At 38.3% G+C, this 23897-nt stretch overlaps 1 long non-coding RNA gene across 1 annotated transcript; it reads right to left on the reverse strand.

The window, feature by feature from the left end:
• Positions 1 to 1904: 1904 nt before the first annotated feature.
• On the reverse strand, positions 1905 to 9250 carry LOC127374736 (uncharacterized). Its single transcript, XR_007887250.1, has 3 exons — positions 9169 to 9250; positions 2504 to 2588; positions 1905 to 1991 (listed from the first exon to the last, which is right to left on the reverse strand). It is a non-coding gene; the product is annotated as an uncharacterized LOC127374736 (long non-coding RNA).
• Between the last annotated feature and the right edge of the window lie 14647 nt (positions 9251 to 23897).

Below are 23897 nucleotides of genomic sequence, written 5' to 3' on the forward strand. Positions count from 1 at the left end.
GTACAAGTGTTGACAGGTACAGGAGTGCTGTGACAAACGGTTCTAGTATTTTTTTTACAAGGAAATAAAAAACTTTGTTGTATTTAATGTCGAATTTCCAGGAATGCACAAATAATGAATAATTTGTCGTGGACAGCGTTTCACAAAGTTCATAAAGTTCTTCTTCACTCAACAACTCTTAAAATTGTGTGATTCTTTAAGGGAGTCTGGGGATAATACAGTATGAGTTCATCAGTTTAAAGCACAAATACGTCATTTACAACCGAATGGAAAGTAGTAGATGGTCCTTCAATGTGGGATGCATTGCTTAAACAATGCAGCCATCTGCAGTCCATTCAGAGGTGCTAAATGCGGTCTGAGGAATCTGATCTCAACTTTGAGCTGTCCACTTGTGATGAAGATCACCAAAGACTCATGTTAATACTAGCTGTATAATAGGGGGAATAAAAGGGACCTCAGTGACCTCTGTCTGTGTATTGCAGTTCTGGCTGTGTTGCTGTATGGAGTGCATGTTTCTGCAGGTGAGCTGTTGGAAGTTAATTCTATATATTTATATAATTGATCTTATATTTATGTTGACTAAAAGTGTGAACCTATCATAACATCCTCAGTTCATACCTCTGTCTGAGGTGGGAAGTACAAATACTTTATTACTGTTCTAGTAAAGTACAGATACCTGAACAAATGTGTTGTGTACTTTTACTCCCCACATTTTAACACAAATACTACTACTTACTCCTTACACTTTCAAAACAGACTTGTTACTTTAGTTTGAATTCATTTGAGGATAATTATTTATTATTATTTGTTTTTCACTTTCTCCAGGAAGTTGCAACAATTAGCACAAATTAATCTCTGTGATTTCTGGCAATTTTGTCCAATCACTGCAACTTTTCCACAAATCTGCCAATCCTTGTAGTTTCTCATGAGTTTCACCAATCATAGCAGAATTTTAATCCATACATCACCAAACTACCAGGGATTTTATTCTCAGTGGAACAAGTTGCCTTAAATTTTTAATAAAAGAAGCAACTATTGCAAAACAAATGCTTAAAAAAATTGCAATAAGTACTTTTACTTTTACTTGAGTAAAGAATCAGCACTTCTACTTTTACTGGAGTCTTTTTTACACAAGCATCTGTACTTCTACTGGAGTAAAGAATGTGTGTACCTTTGCCAAGTCTGCTTCTGTCTGAAATTAACATGAGGGTATAATCAGTATTGATGAGGGAGAGAGATCAGTGGTGCAGGTCTAACAGGAAGATAGTCTGGAGTTATTTAAACTCTCTATCTCTCTACTCAGTATCACAGAGATCACAGTGTCATCTGTGTATTGACTTACAATAACTCAACTACTACTACTACTAAGTTTTATGTGAGAAATGTTCAGTCTGGGTCCCAAGCATTTAGAAACTGACAGATGCTAACTTGTACATGTTGGACAGTTAGCACGATTAGCATTAATAATCAGCTAAATGGACAATATTACAGCAACTGTTTGTTCAACAAAATGGCCGTTTAAACCAGAAGTGGGCACATGTCAGCTCCCAGTGAGCTGATATTGATTAACTTTGAGTTTAGGAAAATCCTACTCATTATGTCTTTATTTTCGCACATTTTAAATTCATATAAAAGAATTAGAATAGAATACATTTCTATTTAATCATTATGATTAGTACTTGTTTTTATTTTCTCTTCCTGTGTTAATTGTTATACTCCAGAATACGCACACAAACCTGATTGTGACTCTTGTTCTTCTCCCATCAGCCTGCTCTGTGTCTGTGTACACACTCTTCTGTCATCTAGTGCTCATCAGTCCGTACTGCGTCACCACTGGTCTGATTGTGTCCATTTACTGCAACAGGAAGACACGAAACCAACCAGTCGTCGCCATGGAGATGACCCAGCGTGTAGATGGTGGTCACGGATTGGATGAAGATGAAGAGTATGATGACATTGCTGCTGATGTCACCTCTGCGCATAGCTATGAGCTGTGAGCATAGTAACACACAGTAAAAAACATTTTTAAAGTTTTAAATCATCTTTTTTCTTTATTTTCTTTATTTTTCAATGATCAGAAACATAAATATTATCAACATTTATACATAAACAATGTTTTTAAAATTATAGCAGGTAAATTATGTGTTTAACCTTCAGTGTTGGCAGCTTGTGAGCATTTGGATGCTTGTTTCTTATTTAAAGGTCCAGTCTGTACAATTATTACATTCCTGTAGTATAATATTCAACACACACTTAAAGATAAAAATATATATCAGGTGAGAAAAAATACTTTTTTCTAATTTTCAGAAAAGGTTTTTTTGTAACCTTAGAATAAGACATTTTATCTATAATATGTTGTCTGCTTTAATCATCATTTAATATTTATGGATGATCAGTGTTATTTGTTAGTGCTACTTATTTACTTGCTTCATTGTTATCTGCACAATAATACACCACAGCTGCGTAAAAGACTTCCATGTAGGATACACAGGTGTTTCCTCACACTCAGCTCCTCCAGAACCCTCCTCTCTCCTCTCCTTGCTCATCGAGGTGCATTTAAGGAACTGGTAAAACCTCCATGATGGTTGCTGAGGGGGAATGATGATGAGAAAAGAGGACTTGAAGGAGCGAAGTTATCGCAATGAAAAATGCAGTATCAACATGCATGTGGTGTTTGAGGTCACTGAAACATCAGTATTTCGCTTTGTTTCATGTGTGAAAACTGAGCAATTTACTAAAGTATTGCATTCCTTCTCTTATTTACTTCTCCTCTACGACAACTCAGAGAGAAATATTGAACTTTTGACTGCACAGCATTTCTTTGATATCATAGTTATTTAAAGTTTCAGATTCACAATCCAAAATATAATCAAATATGATGCATTATTACAGGTTAAGATGAGTACGTTTTGATCCTAATACTTTTGTACTTTTACTTAAGGTAAGATTTTGAATGCAGGACTGTTACTTTGAGTATTTGAACACTGCAGTATTAGCGTTTATAGAGTTTTCTCTAAAACTTGAATTGACTTCAGTGGACTGACTGTTTTCCTCAAGTTGCGTTTTTCTAAATGTTTTAATCACTCTTTTATGACTTACGACTTAAGTACGTGGATATTTCCATTTTAAGCTACAGAAAATATATTATATGTTTCTAAAGTGGTATATTGTTAACGGCCAGTGAAATTCAGCTCCATCTCAACATTATTCAAGTGCTTTATTGTTTTATGCACAACAACAATTACAGTGAAACTCTCTCCCACAATGCTCATACAGACATGTATGAAAAGAAAATTACGCGAGTGTTGCGATATTCTATGATTTATACTCCACTTTTAACTGTATGATTATTAACTAGAATAGAAATATGTTTACTTGGGCTTACATTGATTATGCTTACATTAATAAAGGGCTGTTAAGGGAATACTAATAACAGAAATAAAGTAATGAATATTAGATGTTTGTATGATGTGTTACAGGAGCCCGTAAGAAACAATGATAGAACACATGACGGACTCCTTCCAGTCGTAAAAAACAACTTCATATCTGGAAGAGAGAGTAGAAAGTGTAGACATAGGTTTGATTAATATGTGCGTAGGGTTAGATAACACGTCACTGAATATCAGAAAAGAGGCCGCTTTCTGTTTTTAATAAGTTCCAGGTTGTGGCGACCCCATCAACACCATCCGTGGAGACAAGATACCAAGAGGACAAGGGGTGGAGATTATACCATCTTGTGCTATGTGTGTTATCTGCAAAAATATAAGAACTGATGCTTCTGTTAGATCTGTAGATCCCCCGGTAGTTCCCGAGCAGCCGGGAAGACATGGAGGCTGGGTGACTGAGCAAAGGAAGACTAAAACGGCGAAGCCCACAGGTCACCACCAACCCCTTCACGTTTCTAATACATTTTCCCCACTCAGCGATACACCCGCTGAGGAACCAACTCTGGTTATTGGCAGCTCCATAGTCAGAAACGTGAAGTTAGTGAAGCCAGCGGCCATAGTTAAATGTATCCCTGGGGCCAGAGCGGGCGACACTGAATCATATTTAAAACTGCTGGCTAAAGGTAAACGTAAATACAGTAAGATTGTTATCCACGTCGGCGGTAATGACACTCGTTTACGCCAATCGGAGGTCACTAAGATTAATGTGGAGTCGGTGTGTAATTATGCTAAGACAATGTCGGACACCGTAGTTTTCTCTGGACCCCTCCCCAATGTGACCAGTGATGACATGTATAGCCGCATGTCGTCATTCCACCGCTGGCTGTCGAGGTGGTGTCCAGCAAACGATGTGGGCTTCATTGATAACTGGAAGCCTTTTTGGGGAAAACCTGGTCTGATTAGGAGAGACGGCATCCATCCCACTTTGGACGGAGCGGCTCTCTTATCTAGAAATATGGCAAAGTTTATTTCTAAAACCTGACAGTCCAGAGTTAGGACCAGGAAGCAGAGCTGCTGTCTTACACACTTCTCTGCTCTTTCTTTAGAACAGTCACCCACCCAAAACCCCATAGAGACTGTGTCTGTCCCCCGACCACCTAAATTATTTAAAGAAATAAAAACAAGAGGAGTTAAACATAAAAATCTAATAAAAATTAAAACCAACTCCTCAGTAGCACAAAATAAGAGAATGAAATGTGGGCTGTTAAATATCAGGTCTCTGTCCTCTAAAGCTGTTTTAGTGAATGAATTAATATCAGACTATGATATTGATTTACTTTGTCTTACTGAGACCTGGTTGTCCCACGAGGAGTATGTTAGCCTAAATGAATCCACCCCCCCCCAGTCATATTAATACTCACATTCCTCGAGGCACAGGCCAAGGAGGTGGAGTGGCAGCCATATATGATTCGAGCGTTTTAATGGACCCTAAACCTAAACTAAATTATAATTCATTTGAAAGCCTTGTTCTTAGCCTTTCTCACCCAAACTGGAAAACACTGCAGCCAGTTCTATTTGTTATAGTGTACCGTGCTCCTGGACCGTACTCTGATTTTATATCAGAATTTTCAGAGTTTCTATCAAGCTTAGTCCTTAAATCAGATAAAGTAATTATTGTAGGTGATTTTAATATTCATGTGGATGTTGACAATGACAGCCTTAGTAATGCATTTATATCATAAATAGACTCAATTGGCTTCTGTCAGAGTGTAAATAAACCAACTCATTGTTTTAATCACACTCTTGACCTTGTTTTATCATATGGCATTGATATTGAACATTTAATAGTCTTCCCACATAATCATTTCCTATCTGACCATTATTTAATAACTTTTGAATTCATACTATTAGATTATAAGCCATTAGGCAAAACTTCCTACAGCAGATGTCTATCTGACAGTGCTGTAGCTAAATTTAAGGAGGAGATTCCTTCAGTGTTTAATTCAATGCCATGTCTGAATTTAACAGAGTCCTATAATGACTTTAGTCCCTCTGAAATTGATAATCTTGTCGATAGTGCTACAGGCTCACTACGATCAACATTAGACTCTATCGCTCCTATAAAAAGGAAATTATTAAAACATAGGAGACTAGCACCGTGGTACAACCACCAAACCCGCCAGTTAAAGCAAATAGCTAGAAAATCTGAAAGGAAATGGCGCTCTTCCAAATTATCAGAATATCGCTCAAATTGGCAAGATAATCTTAAAATTTATAGAAAGGCCCTCCGTAATGCCAGAGGAGCCTATTACTCAGCACTAATAGAAGAAAATAAGAATAACCCTAGGTTCCTCTTCAGCACTGTAGCCAGGCTGACAGAGAGTCACAGCTCTATTGAGCCACATATCCCCATAAACTTAAGTAGCAATGACTTCATGAGCTTCTTCTATAATAAAATTATTACTATAAGAGAAAAAATTAATCACCAACTGCCATCAACAGTTATCAGTGGCTCTCCAAGTTCAGGGACTTCTGTCAATGTAAACTTAGATATATATTTAGACTGTTTTTCTGCTATCGATCTTCATCAGTTAACTTCAATCATTTCTTCATCGAAGCCATCAACCTGTCTATTAGACCCGATCCCAACTAGGCTGCTTAAAGAAGTTGTTCCCTTAATTGGCACTTCTTTACTGGATATGATTAATCTTTCTTTATTATCAGGATATGTACCACAGTCCTTTAAAGTAGCTGTAATTAAACCCCTTCTTAAAAAGTCCACTCTTGACCCAGGGGTTTTAGCCAACTATAGACCGATTTCTAACCTCCCCTTCCTCTCTAAGATTCTGGAGAAAGTCGCCAAAGAGTTGTGTGACTTTCTACATAACAATAGTTTATTTGAGGATTTTCAGTCAGGATTTAGAGTTCATCATAGCACAGAGACAGCTCTGGTTAAAGTTAATAATGACCTTCTGACTGCTTCTGACAATGGACTTGTCTCTGTACTTGTATTATTAGATCTTAGTGCTGCATTTGACACCAGTGACCATAATATTCTTTTGGGGAGACTTGAGCATCAAATTGGCATTAAAGGAACCGCACTAAGCTGGTTTAAGTCATATTTATCAGATCGCTCGCAGTTTGTACATGTTAACGATGAATCTTCAATAAATACTACAGTAAGTCATGGAGTTCCACAAGGTTCTGTACTTGGACAAATACTATTTACTTTATATATGCTCCCTTTAGGCAACATTATTAGGAATCACTCCATTAACTTTCACTGTTATGCAGATGATACGCAGTTATATCTATCAATCAAACCCAATGAAATTAATCAATTATCTAAATTACAAACATGTCTTACGACATAAAATCCTGGATGACCTGCAATTTTCTGATGTTAAACTCAGAAAAAAACGAAATTCTTGTTCTTGGCCCCAAAAACCTTAGAGACTCATTGTCTAAAGATATAGTTACTCTAGATGGCATTAACTTGGCCTCTAGCACCACTGTCAGGAATCTTGGAGTTATCTTTGATCAGGATTTGTCATTTAACTCCCACATAAAGCAGACCTCTAGGACCGCCTTCTTTCATTTACGTAATATTAGAAAAATTAGACACATCCTATCACAGACAGATGCAGAAAAACTAATCCATGCATTTGTTACTTCAAGGCTGGATTACTGCAACTCTTTATTATCAGGTTGCCCCAATAAGTCCATTAAAACGCTCCAATTAATTCAGAACGCTGCAGCACGAGTACTGACAGGAACTAGAAAAAGAGATCACATCTCTCCTGTACTAGCTTCTCTGCATTGGCTCCCTGTAAAATGTAGAATTGAATTTAAAATCCTCCTCCTCACCTATAAAGCTGTTCATGGTCAGGCCCCTTCATATCTTAAAGAGCTCATAGTACCCTATTACCCCACTAGAACACTACGTTCTCTGAATTCAGATTCCTGACAGTGGTGCTAGAGGCCAAGTTAATGCCATCTAGACTAACTATATCTTTAGACAGTGAGTCTCTAAGTTTTTTTCTGAGTTTAATTGCAGGTCATCCAGGATTTTATGTCCTTAAGACATGTTTGTAATTTAGATAATTGATTAATTTCATTGGGCTTGATTGATAGATATAACTGCGTATCATCTGCATAACAGTGAAAGTTAATGGAGTGATTCCTAATAATGTTGCCTAAAGGGAGCATATATAAAGTAAATAGTATTGGTCCAAGTACAGAACCTTGTGGAACTCCATGACTAACTGTAGTATTTATTGAAGATTCATCGTTAACATGTACAAACTGCGAGCGATCTGATAAATATGACTTAAACCAGCTTAGTGCGGTTCCTTTAATGCCAATTTGATGCTCAAGTCTCTCTAAAAGAATATTATGGTCAATGGTGTCAAATGCAGCACTAAGATCTAATAATACAAGTACAGAGACAAGTCCATTGTCAGAAGCAGTCAGAAGGTCATTATTAACTTTAACCAGAGCTGTCTCTGTGCTATGATGAACTCTAAATCCTGACTGAAAATCATCAAATAAACTATTGTTATGTAGAAAGTCACACAACTCTTTGGCGACTTTCTCCAGAATCTTAGAGAGGAAGGGGAGGTTAGAAATCGGTCTATAGTTGGCTAAAACCCCTGGGTCAAGAGTGGACTTTTTAAGAAGGGGTTTAATTACAGCTACTTTAAAGGACTGTGGTACATATCCTGATAATAAAGAAAGATTAATCATATCCAGTAAAGAAGTGCCAATTAAGGGAACAACTTCTTTAGCAGCCTAGTTGGGATCGGGTCTAATAGACAGGTTGATGGCTTCGATGAAGAAATGATTGAAGTTAACTGATGAAGATCGATAGCAGAAAAACAGTCTAAATATACATCTAAGTTTACATTGACAGAAGTCCCTGAACTTGGAGAGCCACTGGTAACTGTTGATGGCAGTTGGTGATTAATTTTTTCTCTAATAGTAATAATTTTATTATAGAAGAAACTTATGAAGTCATTGCTACTTAAGTTTATGGGGATATGTGGCTCAATAGAGCTGTGACAATACTCTATTGCTGCCCTGTTTGGTGAGGATTATTATAAAGAAACAACAGACACCGAGACTGAACTGAAACATTACTGCAAGGACAAATGTCCATCCCCACAGATCGATCCCATGGACTGGTGGAAAACTAACGAAAACAAATATCCCCAACTGGCAAAATTAGCGAGTGCATACTTGTGTGTGCCCGCCACATCTGTGCCGTCGGAGAGGGTGTTTTCCACGGCGGGACTTATTGTAAATAGACTTCGCTCCCGTCTTCATCCCGAGCATGCGGACATGCTCATCTTTCTAAATAAAAACATGTAATAGGCTGCAGTCATAAACCATTGCTCGGATTATGAAGACGGGCGGGCATGTTAAAAATGTTCACGTCAGCAATGCTGTCTCTCAGGTATGTTCAGTTGTTCAGTAAAATATTATTATTGCTTGAAGTCACCACACTATGTGTTCAGTGTAACAGTTCTATAATGTTGTGCTGTGAATTACACCACTGTCAAAATAAAAAGACAGAGTTCTGAAAAATCTTGGCGGATCTCTTTCTGAGCGAGGGGGGAGGGTATTATTAGATTAATATTCGAATATTAATCAATTAGTACCCCACGATTATCGAATAGTACTTTTGCCTGAAATGCACATCCCTAATACATATTAATAATCAATACATATCAATAATCAATACATATCAATAATCAATACATATTCACATGCAGGTTTTCACCTGAGCTCAGGGAGATTTGTCCAGACGTGAGTCAGGTCCAGTTTCAGTCTGCTGAGGATTTTGGTTTATCACTGGAGCTGGTTTATGAAAGTGAAAGTAAAACCAGATCAGCACAGACAGACTGATGGCTCCCCCTGCTGCTCAGGAGGTAGACCCAAACATCCTCAGACTGTTTGTGCTTAAACAACAAAGGGTATAAATAGAGACAGAAACAATACAGAGCAGTTATATATAATATATTTATATATACTATACTTTATTGTTTTAATAGAGATCAATGGAGCAATAGTATTTTTTTAGAACACAAATTGAATAATCCTTAATTACTGTAAAACATACAATCTGATTATATAATATCCTTTTTTATGTCCCTCAAATGTACAACGTATGTTTTCCTGCACTGGACGAACTGTTGATGGATGTTGTTATTATTAAAAACTGGCAGCCAGAACTTTACCGTGATAAATACTGAAGTACTCTTCTGGTAAAAGCATATTAGGTTTTTACTTTCAAAAGAAACCATTTTACCATATAGAAAAATACCATATGGATGCTGTATAAAGGATTTACCATGAGATATCACAGTGCTTTACTGGTACAGAAACTTCTTTAGAGTTTACAGTCTTTTACTGTCATTGACGGTAGACCGTAGAAGTCATTTTAAAACAAAGAGACTATTTGTTCTTTATGTTGTTTCCTGTATGAGGCTTAGTGGGTTCACCCACATGCAGTGAGATTAACACTGTTAACACATCTGTTATAGACTCTGTGATCTGTTTCGGTTTAATGAAAAAAGGATTGAAGATTTCTGAATAAAACAGTTTATTGATTTCCACAATATAGATTATTATATAGGTCAGATATATTTATATTCAGAGTTTAAATGATGAGCCACAATAATGTTTGTGAGCCCTGTTCCTCGTTCAGGACCCAAAATATAAATACACATTTAATAAACCAGGGTAAATCAGTGTATTTGGACACATTGGACATATGCAGCTGCCTCATGTTGTCTCACTCTCATCTGTCTATTTATTCCTGTTTCTCTTTACAACATATGAGGTTGTGTCTTGTCAAGTGTGTTAATTTTAGTCATGCTCATGTTAAGTGTTTCATGTTTAGTCCTTCATGTTTTATTTTGTACTCACCTTCTCCCTCACTATTCAAACCCTGACTTCCTCCCTTTGTGTGATTTTCCTGCCTTTGTAATTGTCTGCTCCGCCCCTGACTGTTTTCACCTGTTTTCACTTACACCTAGTGTAAATAGTCCTTGTCTCTGTCAGTTCGTCTTGTTCAGTAGGTTAATGAGTATCGTCAAGTGTTCCAGTTCAGTGTTCAGGTTATTTCATGTTTCAACTGAAGTTTGAGTTTTGTTTGTACTTTGATATCCTCCTTGAGAGCACCTTTTGTTGATAAATTAAAATAATTATTTTTCTTCATCTTCGTCTGTGCCAGAGTCATGCATTTGGGTCCACCTATATTGTGTCAGAGGTTGTGACAATGAGGTTGTTTTCTTTGTTGTTTCATGTTCACAGTGTGTTTCCTGTTTGTTTCTGACTGAACAGCAGCTGCAGGAGTTTTTCTGCCATTATTGTGCATCCTGACCACTGTTAGCATGCTCAGTGCATCCGATACCAGCACACACTTAACCACAGTGACCATACTCAAACACTGACAAGAACATTAAGAAAAGACCTGAGTTAGCGAAGCTGTCAGCTGAATTGACTCAAGCTGAGGCAACCAGTTCACACCACTGCAACTAATCCTAGAACTGCTTCGTCTGGTCGGGAATTTTTGGTCTGAACTGGACTTTAAATTAAATTAAACGTGACTTAAAGGGGCAGTGCGCTTGTGTAGACAAGAGGGTTTCAGTTTAAACGTTTTGCTTGGTGGCCGTTTCTGTAAGTTATTATAACGAGACACTTCTTCAAAGTAATGACTTAGTATCTACATAAGGAGACAGTTTCTCATTAAAATGACTTACAGAATGTTTTTTCTTTTGTCACATTGGCAGAAATGGGCTTCCATACATTCTGTGGAGTCCTGGTTTGAAGCCTCCAGTTCGGTGTTCTGGCCCCATGTTGGTTTCTGTTGGTGACTGCTGATTACATGCTGTTAAGATAAAATGAGATAAGGTAAGGGGAGATTCCAGGTGAGAGAGAGCTCAGTGTTGCAGGAAGATAACAGCGTCCTCCACTCCAACATTAGGACGGTAGGCAAACTGTAGTGGGTCCATGGAGGGACCCACCTCGGAGCGGAGATGTCCCAGTATTAGTCTCTCCAGTGTCTTCATCAGGTGAGATGTTAGAGCCACCGGTCTATAGCTGCTGAGGTCTTTAGGGTGCGATGTTTTAGGCACCGGATCCACGCATGTGGTCTTCCAAATCTGTGGTCCCACTCTCAGCTCAAGGCTCAGGTTGAAGACATGCTCCATAACTCCAGACAGTTTGTTTGCACAGGACTTAAGGAGCCTGGAGCTGATACCATCCGGTCCAGCTGCTTTCCTCGCTTTTATCTTCCTGAGCTCTTTTCTCACCTGGTCTGCTGTGAAGGACAGGGGTGGGGGATGAGTGGCTCCATCTTGGTGTTAAGTGGTTGTATCGTCTGATGAGCCAGAGGTGTGAGGTGCTGAGTGAGGAGGGCATAAGCCAAGTGTCAGCAAGTGAGGGACCGTCTGCATGGGGGGAGGAGTGGGTGCTTGATCAAACCTATTGAAATGTAGATTTAGATCGTTGACCCACTGTCGATCCCCCTCAACCTGTTCATGGGGTGTTCTGTAGTGTTTTGTCCCGAAATGGTTTCCAGGCTTCTCCACACCCCTCTGATGTTCTGCCGCTGCAGCTGCTCCTCCTTCTTCCTCCTGTAGCTGGCCTTTCCCTCCCTGATCTTCCTCCTCAGTTCCTTCTGTACGGTCCTCAGCTCATCCTTATTCCCTGATCTGAAAGCCATCTTCTTCTCCTTCAGCAGAGCTTTAATATCAGGGTTAATCCACGGCATGTTATTGGAGAAACACCGTACCACCGCGGAGGGAACAGTGTTCTCAAAGCAAGTTTATGTAGTCTGTTATGCAGTCTGTCATGGCATTGATGTCCTCCCCAAGTGGATCACACAGCTCTACCCACTGAGCTAACCGGGCGCCCGTGGTGGACGCCCGGTGAACACCAGAGACAGCTGACCAGCATAGTGCTTCAGGGTGGATGGAGAGACAGAGTCTGGTCCGGCTGCTTTCTGGGGGTTCTGCCTCTTAAAGAGCCCGTTGACATCCCTCTCTTGAAGGCAGAGAGTCGTCACTGTGGTGGAGGAGGAGGGATTCACAGAGGTGTGAAGTTGTGGGGGCAGAATGACACCAAGTGTTAAACAAGAAGTGGCTGAAAGTTCTCTGCTGCTGAGACGGACTGACAGTCCACATCCAGACAACATGAATGCTTCATCTGTGTCTGTGCTGCTCGGTGAGTCCCACACTCATCCATTCATCCACTCATCCACTTATCCACTCATCCATTCATCCATTCATCCATTCATCCATTCAGCAACTCATCCATTCATCCATCACTCTGAGCTCAAACAGAGCAAACAGCACAGGACCTTATCTTGTTTGTCTTCTTTTAACTTTTAACAAGATGAAACTATAAGAGTGTCTGACTCGTGGGAATCACCAAATATTCTCGACCGAGTCCAGATATGTGTTATTTTTCTGAAGTAACTTCCTCCTTCAAAGTGAAACCACTGATTAAGCTTGTTCATAAAACTGGTTTTGGGTTAACTAAATTTAAAATCCACATAAAATGAATACTGACATTTAAAAACTCATCTCACTACCGTTTTTTCTGTGTTGACTTTTTGTCTCTCATGTGGACTCGACTGGTCCTGGTCTTGGGCTTAACAAAGGTGGTTTTGGACTATACAGCCCTTTTTGGTCAAAACTGAGTTATGACTTAAACTGAACTTTACAATGTCTGTTTTATCTCGTTCTATTCTAAAGAAACATAATGTAAAAATGTTAGTAACTATCCCACTTAATCCAACCACTGCAGTAAGTGCAGTCACTGCGCTCTCCCTCGCTGTATCAGCTGTCTCTTGCAAGATAAGACTTCAAGCTTCATTAAACACATCTCACACAATGGTACAGTGCATTAAATGAACTACATTAACACATATACCATGTTCATAAATTAAAACCTTCCTTTCACACAGGAAACTGCACAGATACTATTTTGATGTCATTCGTGGTTATTCATGTCGACTGAGCATCGGCAAGACTCAATATGTATAACGGTAAATTGACCTGTACCACTCAGTCCAAGCACTCTTACACTACAGCCACATTCACCCTTTCACACAGAGATGGCAAAGCCCATCAAACAGAGACTAACTCATTCATACACATTCACACACCAATGACACAGCATCGGGAACAATTTCGGGTTCAGTATCTTGCTTAAGGATAGACAAGCGGCAGACAGGAGCCGGGGATCGAACTAGTGGACGATCCGCTCTACCTCTGAGCCACAACTGCTTGGAGGCATACAGGTGTTACGACTCACATGTATTGTGTATTGTGATATATTGCTATTTAATATATAAAATCATAGTATAAAGAACACACCATCTTAGGAGTAAAGTAAAAAAAAGTTGACTTTTAAATGCAACCAGAACAGTCAGATCTGTATTTATCAGTTTACAACACTGCTATAGAGCGGTCGGAGGTCTAACCACATAAATCAATACAGTGTTTAATATATATTATAAACGCAACACTTTTGTTTTTGCCCCCATTCATCATGAGCTGAACTCAAAGATCTAAGACTTTCTCTATGTACACAAAAGGCCTATTTCTCTCAAATATTGTTCACAAATCTGTCAAAATCTGTGTTAGTGAGCACTTCTCCTTTGCCGAGATAATCCATCCACCTCAAAAGTGTGGCATATCAAGATGCTGATCAGACAGCCTGGGTATTGCACAGGTGTGCCTTAGACTGGCCACAATAAAAGGCCACTCGAAAATGTGCAGTTCCATCTCACAGCACAATGCCACAGATGTCGCAAGTTTTGTGGGAGCGTGCAATTGGCATGCTGACTGCAGTTGAATTGAATGTTCATTTCTCTACCATAAGCTGTCTCCAAAGGTGTTTCAGAGAATTTGGCAGTACATCCAACCGGCCTCACAACCGCAGACCACTTGTAACCACACCAACCCAGGACCTCCACATCCAGCATCTTCACCTCCAAGATCGTCTGAGACCAGCCACCCGGACAGCTGCTGCAACAATCGGTTTGCATAACCAAAGAATTTCTGCACAAACTGTCAGGAACCGTCTCAGGGAAGCTCATCTGCATGCTCGACGTCCTCATCGGGGTCTCGACCTGACTGCAGTTCGTAGTCGTAACCGACTTGCTCACATTGGATGGCGTCTGGCACTTTGGAGAGGTGTTCTCTTCATGGATGAATCCCGGTTTTCACTGTACAGGGCAGATGGCAGACAGGGTATATGGCGTCGTGAGCGGTTTGCTGATGTCAGCGTTGCTGATGTCAACGTTGTAGATTGAGTGGCCCATGGTGGTGGTGTGGTTATGTTATGGACAACGAACACATGAGCACAATAGGGAGTTGATGTAAAAGGAATATGTTTATTTACTCACATAAATTACTGTGCTCTGCAGCAAACAATTGCAGAAAACATACCTCAAACTATAAGTTAACTAAATGAATTCATTAATGCAAAACCATATTGCTAGCAAAAGTCACCGCGTTTGTAATTAACGTTAACGTATAATCCTATCTAACCTATATAATCCTATATAATCCTATCTAACCTATATAAACCTACAACCTATATAATAAACCTATCTAACCTATATAATCCTATCTAACCTATATAAACCTATATAATCCAATCTAACCTATATAAACCTATCTAACCTATATAAACCTATATAATCCTATCTAACCTATATAATCCTATCTAACCTATATAAACCTATATAATCCTATCTAACCCATATAATCCTATCTAACCTATATAATCCTATCTAACCTATATAAACCTATATAATCCTATCTAACCTATATAATCCTATCTAACCCATATAATCCTATCTAACCTATATAATCCTATCTAACCTATATAAACCTATATAATCCTATATAATCCTATCTAACCTATATAATCCTATCTAACCTATATAAACCTATATAATCCTATCTAACCTATATAATCCTATCTAACCTATATAATCCTATATAATCCTATCTAATTTATATAATCCTATATAATCCTATCTAACCTATATAATCCTATATAATCCTATCTAACCCACAAGAGAGAAGTAGTAAGACGTTCTGAACTAATGTTAGCTAGCAAATTTGCTATTATAGGCTAACGTATTTAGAACTTAATATCAACAATAATTAGGGACTTTCCTAATTTCAGGGAACTTTTCAAAATCTCCTTGACACCAAATGTTACATTACCAAGACATACCTTTATCTTGTCGTTGTTTCTCCTCTTCCTCTTCCTCTTTCTGCCCCTGAAGGTACCGTTAGGTCCTTTATTGTGACATTATTCAGCTGCTCCTAGCTCCTGGATGCTCAGTGCACACGGCACTGTACGGTTGGCAGCTCTGCACATGTTACTAACGGAGCTCTGACCGTTGGAGCAGAGCGGCAGTAGGAAACTACACTCTGTTAACATCATATTGTTGTTGGGTTTTTATGTACAACAATGTACATTTGATAATATATGAATCATCATCACTCACACATGGAAAAAAAATAATTAATTACTTTTTAATTTTTTAAGTTAATTGCTCTTGGGGGCCCCCTAGTGGTCACGGGGCCCTAAGCAGCTGCTCAGTTCGCTTATGCCTTGGGCCGGCCCTGCATGTGCTACTTGAGTAACACACATATATATCTTCTTAATATATTAAGTAACGAAAGTAATGTCCCCCTGGGATTATTGAAGTAGTTCTGATTCTGATTCTGATACAATATCACAAAATAAAATATTGCAATTTGATATTTTTGACACTGAGTTTCACCAAAACTTTATCAAAGAACAGAACAGACATCCTGAATAATACAGTGAGTGTGTGTTAAGAACTGACCAAATATTTCGGGGCCAGTCCTCCTGCCTGATCAACATTGTAGATACAGTGTGGCTAATACAGTTACTGACCTCTGACCATTACTGACCTCTGACCTCTGACCTCCTGTTGCAGGTGTGTCTGTGCTGCTGTCTGCACTGACTGTTTCTACAGGTGAGCTAATGGAAGTGAAACAATCACTGACACTAAATAATAATAATAATAATAATAATAGTTTCTCCTCCAGCTCCTCTTGGTCCTCCTTCTGATCTGGCCTCCCACCGTCTCCTCTTACACTGCTACAGAGTCAGAGCAACTGTGGTTGCTTTGGTTATCCTGGTTCTGCTTCTAGTTCTTCTCGGAGTTCTGTTTCTCTGCAGGAATCAAACAGGTATGTAAACCAATACATAATCAATTTTCCCACATTTTGTAATAAATTATTAGATATTCTGGTGTCTAATACAAAATGTGAGAGATGCACTTATTTTATAAAGTGCATTTTGAATGAGCTGAAGAGTTTTGATGGTGTTTTTGGGGAGCATTGTCAACCCTGCTAGAAATATTTAATATTTCAATATTTGATATGAGGTCCCAGAGTGAAAACAAGCTAATTGTTTCTGCTTTAATGTGGCTATTTAGACTAATATCAGAGTCAACTATAACCCCATCATAAGAGACTAATTTAATATTTGAGAAGTTTAATTTATGTTAATTGTCAAAAATGTGTACAGACGAAGACTGTAGCAAATCCTTGCTACCGTGGGTTTCCGCAGCACACAAACTCTTATGCTGGATAGTGGTATCACGTAACTTTTATTTACAGCGTATTGTCACCACAGACAACACGCAACCAAACTCTCTTTCTAACTCTGGACCTCACAGTCTCTGGCCCCAGGTCCAGCACACTACTGCAACATAAAGGTAGAGTGATTAGACAATGACTAGCAGCTGAGATAATCAACTCACCTGGCACTGCTCTCACAAGCCTTCCCCACACCTCTCTCTCCTGCAGCTGAGTGCAAACCACACCCACCTCCACAAAGACATACATTTGGGTTGGTTATTACATAATGTACCATATTTTGTAATAAACAACCACAATATTGTATAATTTATCACATATTGCTGTTTATTAAATTATGTGTTAAAAACAAATATGAATCCTTTTGTTACTGTTTAGAACATGGGGTAGTCGTACGCTTCAGCCTCTTGTGGCCAAAATGAGTATCAACAACAATATAACATCAAACATGTGAATATCATTGTTTGTGCGAGTAGATTAAATACAAAGTCAATGTAAAGTCTCACCTGTATCAGTCATAAACACTGGAGAGAAAACAGTTTCTATCAGACTTAGAAAATAGATCAACAGAACTACAACCTGTGACTGGTTGGACTCCTTCTAACTCCTAATCCTCCAATCAGCGGTGTCCTGTGGGAAACGTCCGTCACATCACAAATGCTCTCTGATCTCCATTTCCAATAAACTGCTCTCTGTTTCCTCCAGATGCAGTCCGATTGGTTCAGAGGAACCACGCTGCAGGTACACTCACATATTTTATAGCAAGTTCATATTTTTGTTACTTTAAACCTTCCAGACATTAAGTTTATTTTCTTTACAGAGTTTCAAACTGCTGCTGTTATTTCTGTTTTTATAGTCTGACAATATAACCTTAACTCAGTGTCCACTTGTAGCTTTTCCAGAGAGAAGCTGTTGAAATCTATTTAGACCTCCGACCTCTGACCTTTAGTAAACCTTGTTTTCCATTTGTAGGTCTACCTTTTACGACTGCTGTAGGTGAGTTGATGGAAGTATTGACCTCTGCCCTAAAGCCCTTGTTCACACTTTGCTTTAAGATGGGGGATCTGATCACAAGTGGATAAATACGTCATTTCACACCTGGAATTAAAATGTGTTTCGACACACGTCAAGTGATGGCCGACAGCTGACACGCTGGGAGAAATGTTTTCCACAAAAGGAAAAAATAACTGAATGTATAATGTTTGCGAAATTTACAAAAAGAAACAAAAGAAATTGTGAGAAAATTTAAATGAATGAAAAAAAAAGTATTTTTCCATACATTTCGTACAAGTGTTGACAGGTACAGGAGTGCTGTGACAAACGGTTCTAGTGTTTTTTTTACAAGGAAATAAAAAACTTTGTTGTATTTAATGTCGAATTTCCAGGAATGCACAAATAATGAAGAATTTGTCGTGGACAGCGTTTCACAAAGTTCATAAAGTTCTTCTTCACTCGACAACTCTTAAAATTGTGTGATTCTTTAAGGGAGTCTGGGGATAATACAGTATGAGTTCATCAGTTTAAAGCACAAATACGTCATTTACAACCGAATGGAAAGTAGTAGATGGTCCTTCAATGTGGGATGCATTGCTTAAACAATGCAGCCATCTGCAGCCCATTCAGAGGTGCTAAATGCGGTCTGAGGAATCTGATCTCAACTTTGAGCTGTCCACTTGTGATGAAGATCACCAAAGACTCATGTTAATACTAGCTGTATAATAGGGGGAATAAATGGGACCTCAGTGACCTCTGTCTGTCTATTGCAGTTCTGGCTGTGTTGCTGTATGGAGTGCATGTTTCTGCGGGTGAGCTGTTGGAAGTTAATTCTATATATTTATATAATTGATCTTATATTTATGTTGACTAAAAGTGTGAACCTATCATAACATCATCAGTTCATACCTCTGTCTGAAGTAGTGTTGTATATTCAGTTGCGATGATGTGAGATGAAGAGAAGTCCGCTGACACCGTCTTGATTGTATATAAAGGTTTATTACAAAAAGTTCAGCATCAATACAAGCACCGCGGGAGCTTCGAGAGCATCCAGCCAAATGAACAGCTCTGTCTATATGCGTCGAACATAGGCTTTATATAGGTCTATTGTTTATTCAATAGAATAGTAAAGAAACATCTGGTTCTAGTACAGATATGTGAGGTAAAACAAGGAGATGAGGGATTTATTAAGATAAAGGTCAGAGGCCATTGAGAGGCCCCTAGCCTAAACATTTCATAGTAAGAATTACGACGTTGAACCTCATGTCCTACTAACACTGCATATGTTGACAAAAATATCACTTGAACTTATAACAAACTGTAACTTAAATTTGTAGGCCTTCGGATGCCACAGTAGGAAGTATAAATACTTTATTACTGTACTAGTAAAGTACAGATACCTGAAAAAATGTGCTGTGTACTTTTACTCTGGACATTTTTACACAAATATCTGATCTTTCTACTCTTTGAAGGGAAGTATTTGGCTTTTCACTTCCTCCAGGAAGTTGCAACAACTAGCACAAATTCTGCCAATCTCTGGTAATTATAGTTGAAGTCATTGTTGTTCAAATTTGCCAATCATTGTAGTTTCCCACAAGTCTTTAGCAGGATTTTGTTCCATACATCACCAAACTACCACAATTGAATGAATTGTAAGAAAAAAGAAGCAACTATTGCAAAACAAAGGCTTAAAAACATTGCAATAAGTAGTTTTACTTTTGTACTTTTACTTGAGTAAAGAATCAGCACTTCTACTTTTACTGGAGTCTTTTTTACACAAGTATCTGTACTTCTACTGGAGTAAAGAATGTGTATCTTTGCCAAATCTGCTTCTGTCTGAAATTAACATGAGGGTATAATCAGTATTGATGAGGGAGAGAGATCAGTGGTGCAGGTCTAACAGGAAGTTAGTCTGGAGTTATTTAAACTCTCTATTTGACGTCCTTTGGTAAGATTAAGTATCACAGAGATCACAGTGTCATCTGTAAATTGACTTATTAAAAACAATGATTTTAAAAAATGGCTGTTTAAACCAGAAGTGGGGACATTTCAGCTCCCAGTGAGCTGATTTTGATTAACTTTGAGTTTAGGAAAATCCTACTCATTATGTCTTTATTTTCGCACATTTTAAATTCATATAAAAGAATTAGAATAGAATACATTTCTATTTAATCATTATGATTAGTACTTGTTTTTATTTTCTCTTCCTGTGTTAATTGTTATACTCCAGAATACGCACACAAACCTGATTGTGACTCTTGTTCTTCTCCCATCAGCCTGCTCTGTGTCTGTGTACACACTCTTCTGTCATCTAGTGGTCATCAGTCCGTACTGCGTCACCACTGGTCTGATTGTGTCCATTTACTGCAACAGGAAGACACGAAACCAACCAGTCATCTCCATGGAGATGACCCAGCGTGATGATGGTGATCACAGATTGGATGAAGATGAAGAGTATGATGACATTGCTGCTGATGTCACCTCTGAGCATATCTATGAGTTGTGAGCACACACTGTAACACAAAGATTTTAAGTTTTAAATCAAACTTGAACTGTTAAGTTTTGAAATAAATATGAAAATATAAAAATGTTTGTTGACCTCTAATCTTTTGTTGAAATAATTCACTTCTTCTTTAGAAAAATTAAAATCTTTGAGTTTTATTTTCTGGTTTAAACAGAAAATTCTTTATTTTACATTTATTTTAAGTTGTTGTTATTTTTAAAAAACAGCTGTGAACCAGATTTTTCCTTATTTGGGTGTGTGGAAATTTCAGATTATATATATAATCAATCAATATATCAAGAATCAAAGACAGTGAAATAATGCAGAAGTAAAAAATATAGGAATAAAATGCAATATATGTTATCAAATACTGTGATAGGCAGGTGTACAGTTATGATAAAATTAATAAACTTTAATGTAGACCGGTTGTGCAGCAATGTAGTAAATATAACAATAACTGGTTACAGACAGATTAGAACAGCATGTGTATACTCATCATCATTTTATTTATTTATCACAAGAAAACACATTTAGTGAGAATCTTATTTTCAATGGTGCCAAGGTACAGGTATACAGTAAGAAAGAACTGAAAATGAAAGGAAGTAAGGAGGTGGCAATAAAGGAATAATACAAAACAAGGTTTAAATTCACACTGAAGATAAAAGTGACAAATAACAAGACAAATAAATTAATAAAGCAAAACAACAAGATTAAATAACAATTAAGACATTGAAATGTGTCAGCAGTATTAATGAGACCATCTTTTCTTTTAAAGTATATTTTGGGGCTTGTATTGCCTTTATTATAGTGACAGCTGAAAATTGACAGGAAAGGGGGGCAGAGAGAGAGGGGACGACATGCAGCAAAGGGCCTCTGGTCTTACAAAAACGCATGCACATTAATATACACAAATTTAACTGAATGAGCTAATCTGACCACTATACTATTGTATATATGATAAATGTGCACAGAGGTAATAACAGCACTAGCAGGACATCAAGAATTATAACTCTTGTAATAAGCAAGCTTTGGAAGTCGGCATTACAGGGTGTATCTCTTCACAATAATTAGTCGACATTAAAAGAGCCGATTTCATGAACCTGCTCTTGCATTGAACTGAGCTGAGCACTGAAGTGCTCCTGAATCTTACCCTGCTGCCTGCTGTACCTGTGATCATAATATGCCTTAAAGATTTTGTCAGAGCTAACAGCAAAGTCACTTACGAGATAGTTCTCGGATTCTTCAGTCACCAGATAAACAAAAAGCTGTGAATTCAAATGATTCTGTCTTAACAAAGCACTTTCCTTTTACCATCTCCTTGTGCTTTTTGAACAGCAGGTCCGGGTCATTCAGGTGCGTCAAGAGGAGACTCTTTACAGGGTCACAGGTTTGAATCCCTCCGAGTCTCACCAGGTGAATCAGCATCTGGATATGGAAGGCTGTTCCGTTCACCCAGGCCTTCAGAGCCTGAGACGACATGTGCCCGTCCCTCATCATGGAGTTCTTCAGCTTGGTGAGCGCGGCGCTCAGCTGGCACTCGATCCGTTTAATGTCACTCTTCAGCTCATCGTCATTGTTGATGTGCATGACGCACCTCTTCAGGCACTCATCGATCTGATCCCAGATCTTGGAGGTCTTCTCTTCTGCAAACAGAACAGAGTGTGCTTTATGGTCTCCTCAGGCGGACTGAAGGAGAATACATTGATGATGACAGCGATGGCTAGCGCTCTGAGGCCCGCTAGTTTAGGAACTGATGTCAAGTTGCCCAGCTTCTCCACCAGGTTTCTGATCCAGTCTGCAGCGCAGTCACCTGCCTCCATTTTCCTCCTCTGGTAGCGTTGGTTCAGGTGGTCTGAAGACGACAGACTAGTGAACATCACAATGCTCTTATTTACTGTCAGATCTGGACCCTCTTTGAGTCCTCTCACAAAACGGTCCAGGTCTTCAAAAAAACAACATACATTTGTCAAGATTTTCATCTAAATGATGTTGGAACATCGTTGCTGCATTCAGCTCAGAAAGAAACGCAATGCAAACTATTTGGATGGTTGAGTCTTTTCTAAGTCTTTTTAAAACCAAAAAACCAAAGTGCACAGCGCCGCCAGTGGCCATTCAGTAAACTGCAGTCAGTGTCCTGTTCTTTACCCTCAGTCTGTTAGCATTATATCACGACCATAACCTAAAGTTAGTCATGGAGTTCCACAAGGTTCGGTGCTTGGACCAGTTCTATTTGCTTGATATATGCTTCCCTCAACATTATTAGGAATCACTCCATTAACTTTCACTGTTATGCAGATGATACCCAGTTATATCTGTCATTCAAGCCAGATGAAATGAATTAGTTATCTAAATTACAAACATGTCTTAAGGACATAAAAACCTGGATGAGCTGCAATTTTCTGATGTTAAACTCAGACAAAACTGAAGTTCTTGTACTTGGCCCCAAAAACCACCAAGACTCACTGTCTAAAGATTGGTTACTCTAGATGCTTAAAATCTGAATACACAAAATAAAAGTTGTTAATTTTATGACTGAAGCTGTAAAACTGAATTATATCTTTATATGTCTGCAGTGGTAAACAGATCAATGACAAAATATTTCATCTCAAACCTTTAAAGACGCTCAGAGACATGAACTCAGGTCCAGTTTCAGTAAAACCAGATCAGCACAAACAGACCCCCGACAGAGACCCACCCTGATCAGCTGCAGCATTAAAGATATGAATGCATCAATAATCATTATCCAATAATATATCATATATATTTATACCGAAATATCTTAGTGAGTACTTTTACTTTTGATACTTTTAAACTTTTACAATAACTATTAAGAGATTAAGAACTAGTACATTACATTTTTTAAAGTTAAAATATTTTTAAAATAAAATATAATATAAATATAAAATATTTATTTACCAATATAATACAAAAACAAATAAGTTAAAAGTGTTCTTGAAAAAAAGAATTCACTTGCCTTTCAGAGCTTCCATACAGAGAATAATAATGAATAAATCCATATTAAACTTTTAAAGGGAGTGTGATCGCTCTAAGAATGAATAGATCTTTACAGAACACAATGAGCTATAAACAATCAATATTTATTCAATAGGCTCATTGATGCAGGTGGGGAGTGAAGTCTGGCCTGTGTGGTCCGATCCAACAGACGAGCTACTGTAGCTCAAACTGCTGAAACAGTTAATGCTGGTTCTGATAGAATGGGGTCAGAACACACAGTGCAGAGCAGGCTGTTGGTCTGGGACCAGTCAGGGAGTCCAGTGCTCACAGTGTTACTGCTGATCGTTATACCAGTCTATATAATGTTACTGCTGATCAATATATCAGTCTATA

This window comes from Dicentrarchus labrax, unplaced genomic scaffold, assembly GCF_905237075.1.
Source record: "Dicentrarchus labrax unplaced genomic scaffold, dlabrax2021, whole genome shotgun sequence".
In the NCBI taxonomy this organism is placed as follows: domain Eukaryota; kingdom Metazoa; phylum Chordata; class Actinopteri; family Moronidae; genus Dicentrarchus; species Dicentrarchus labrax.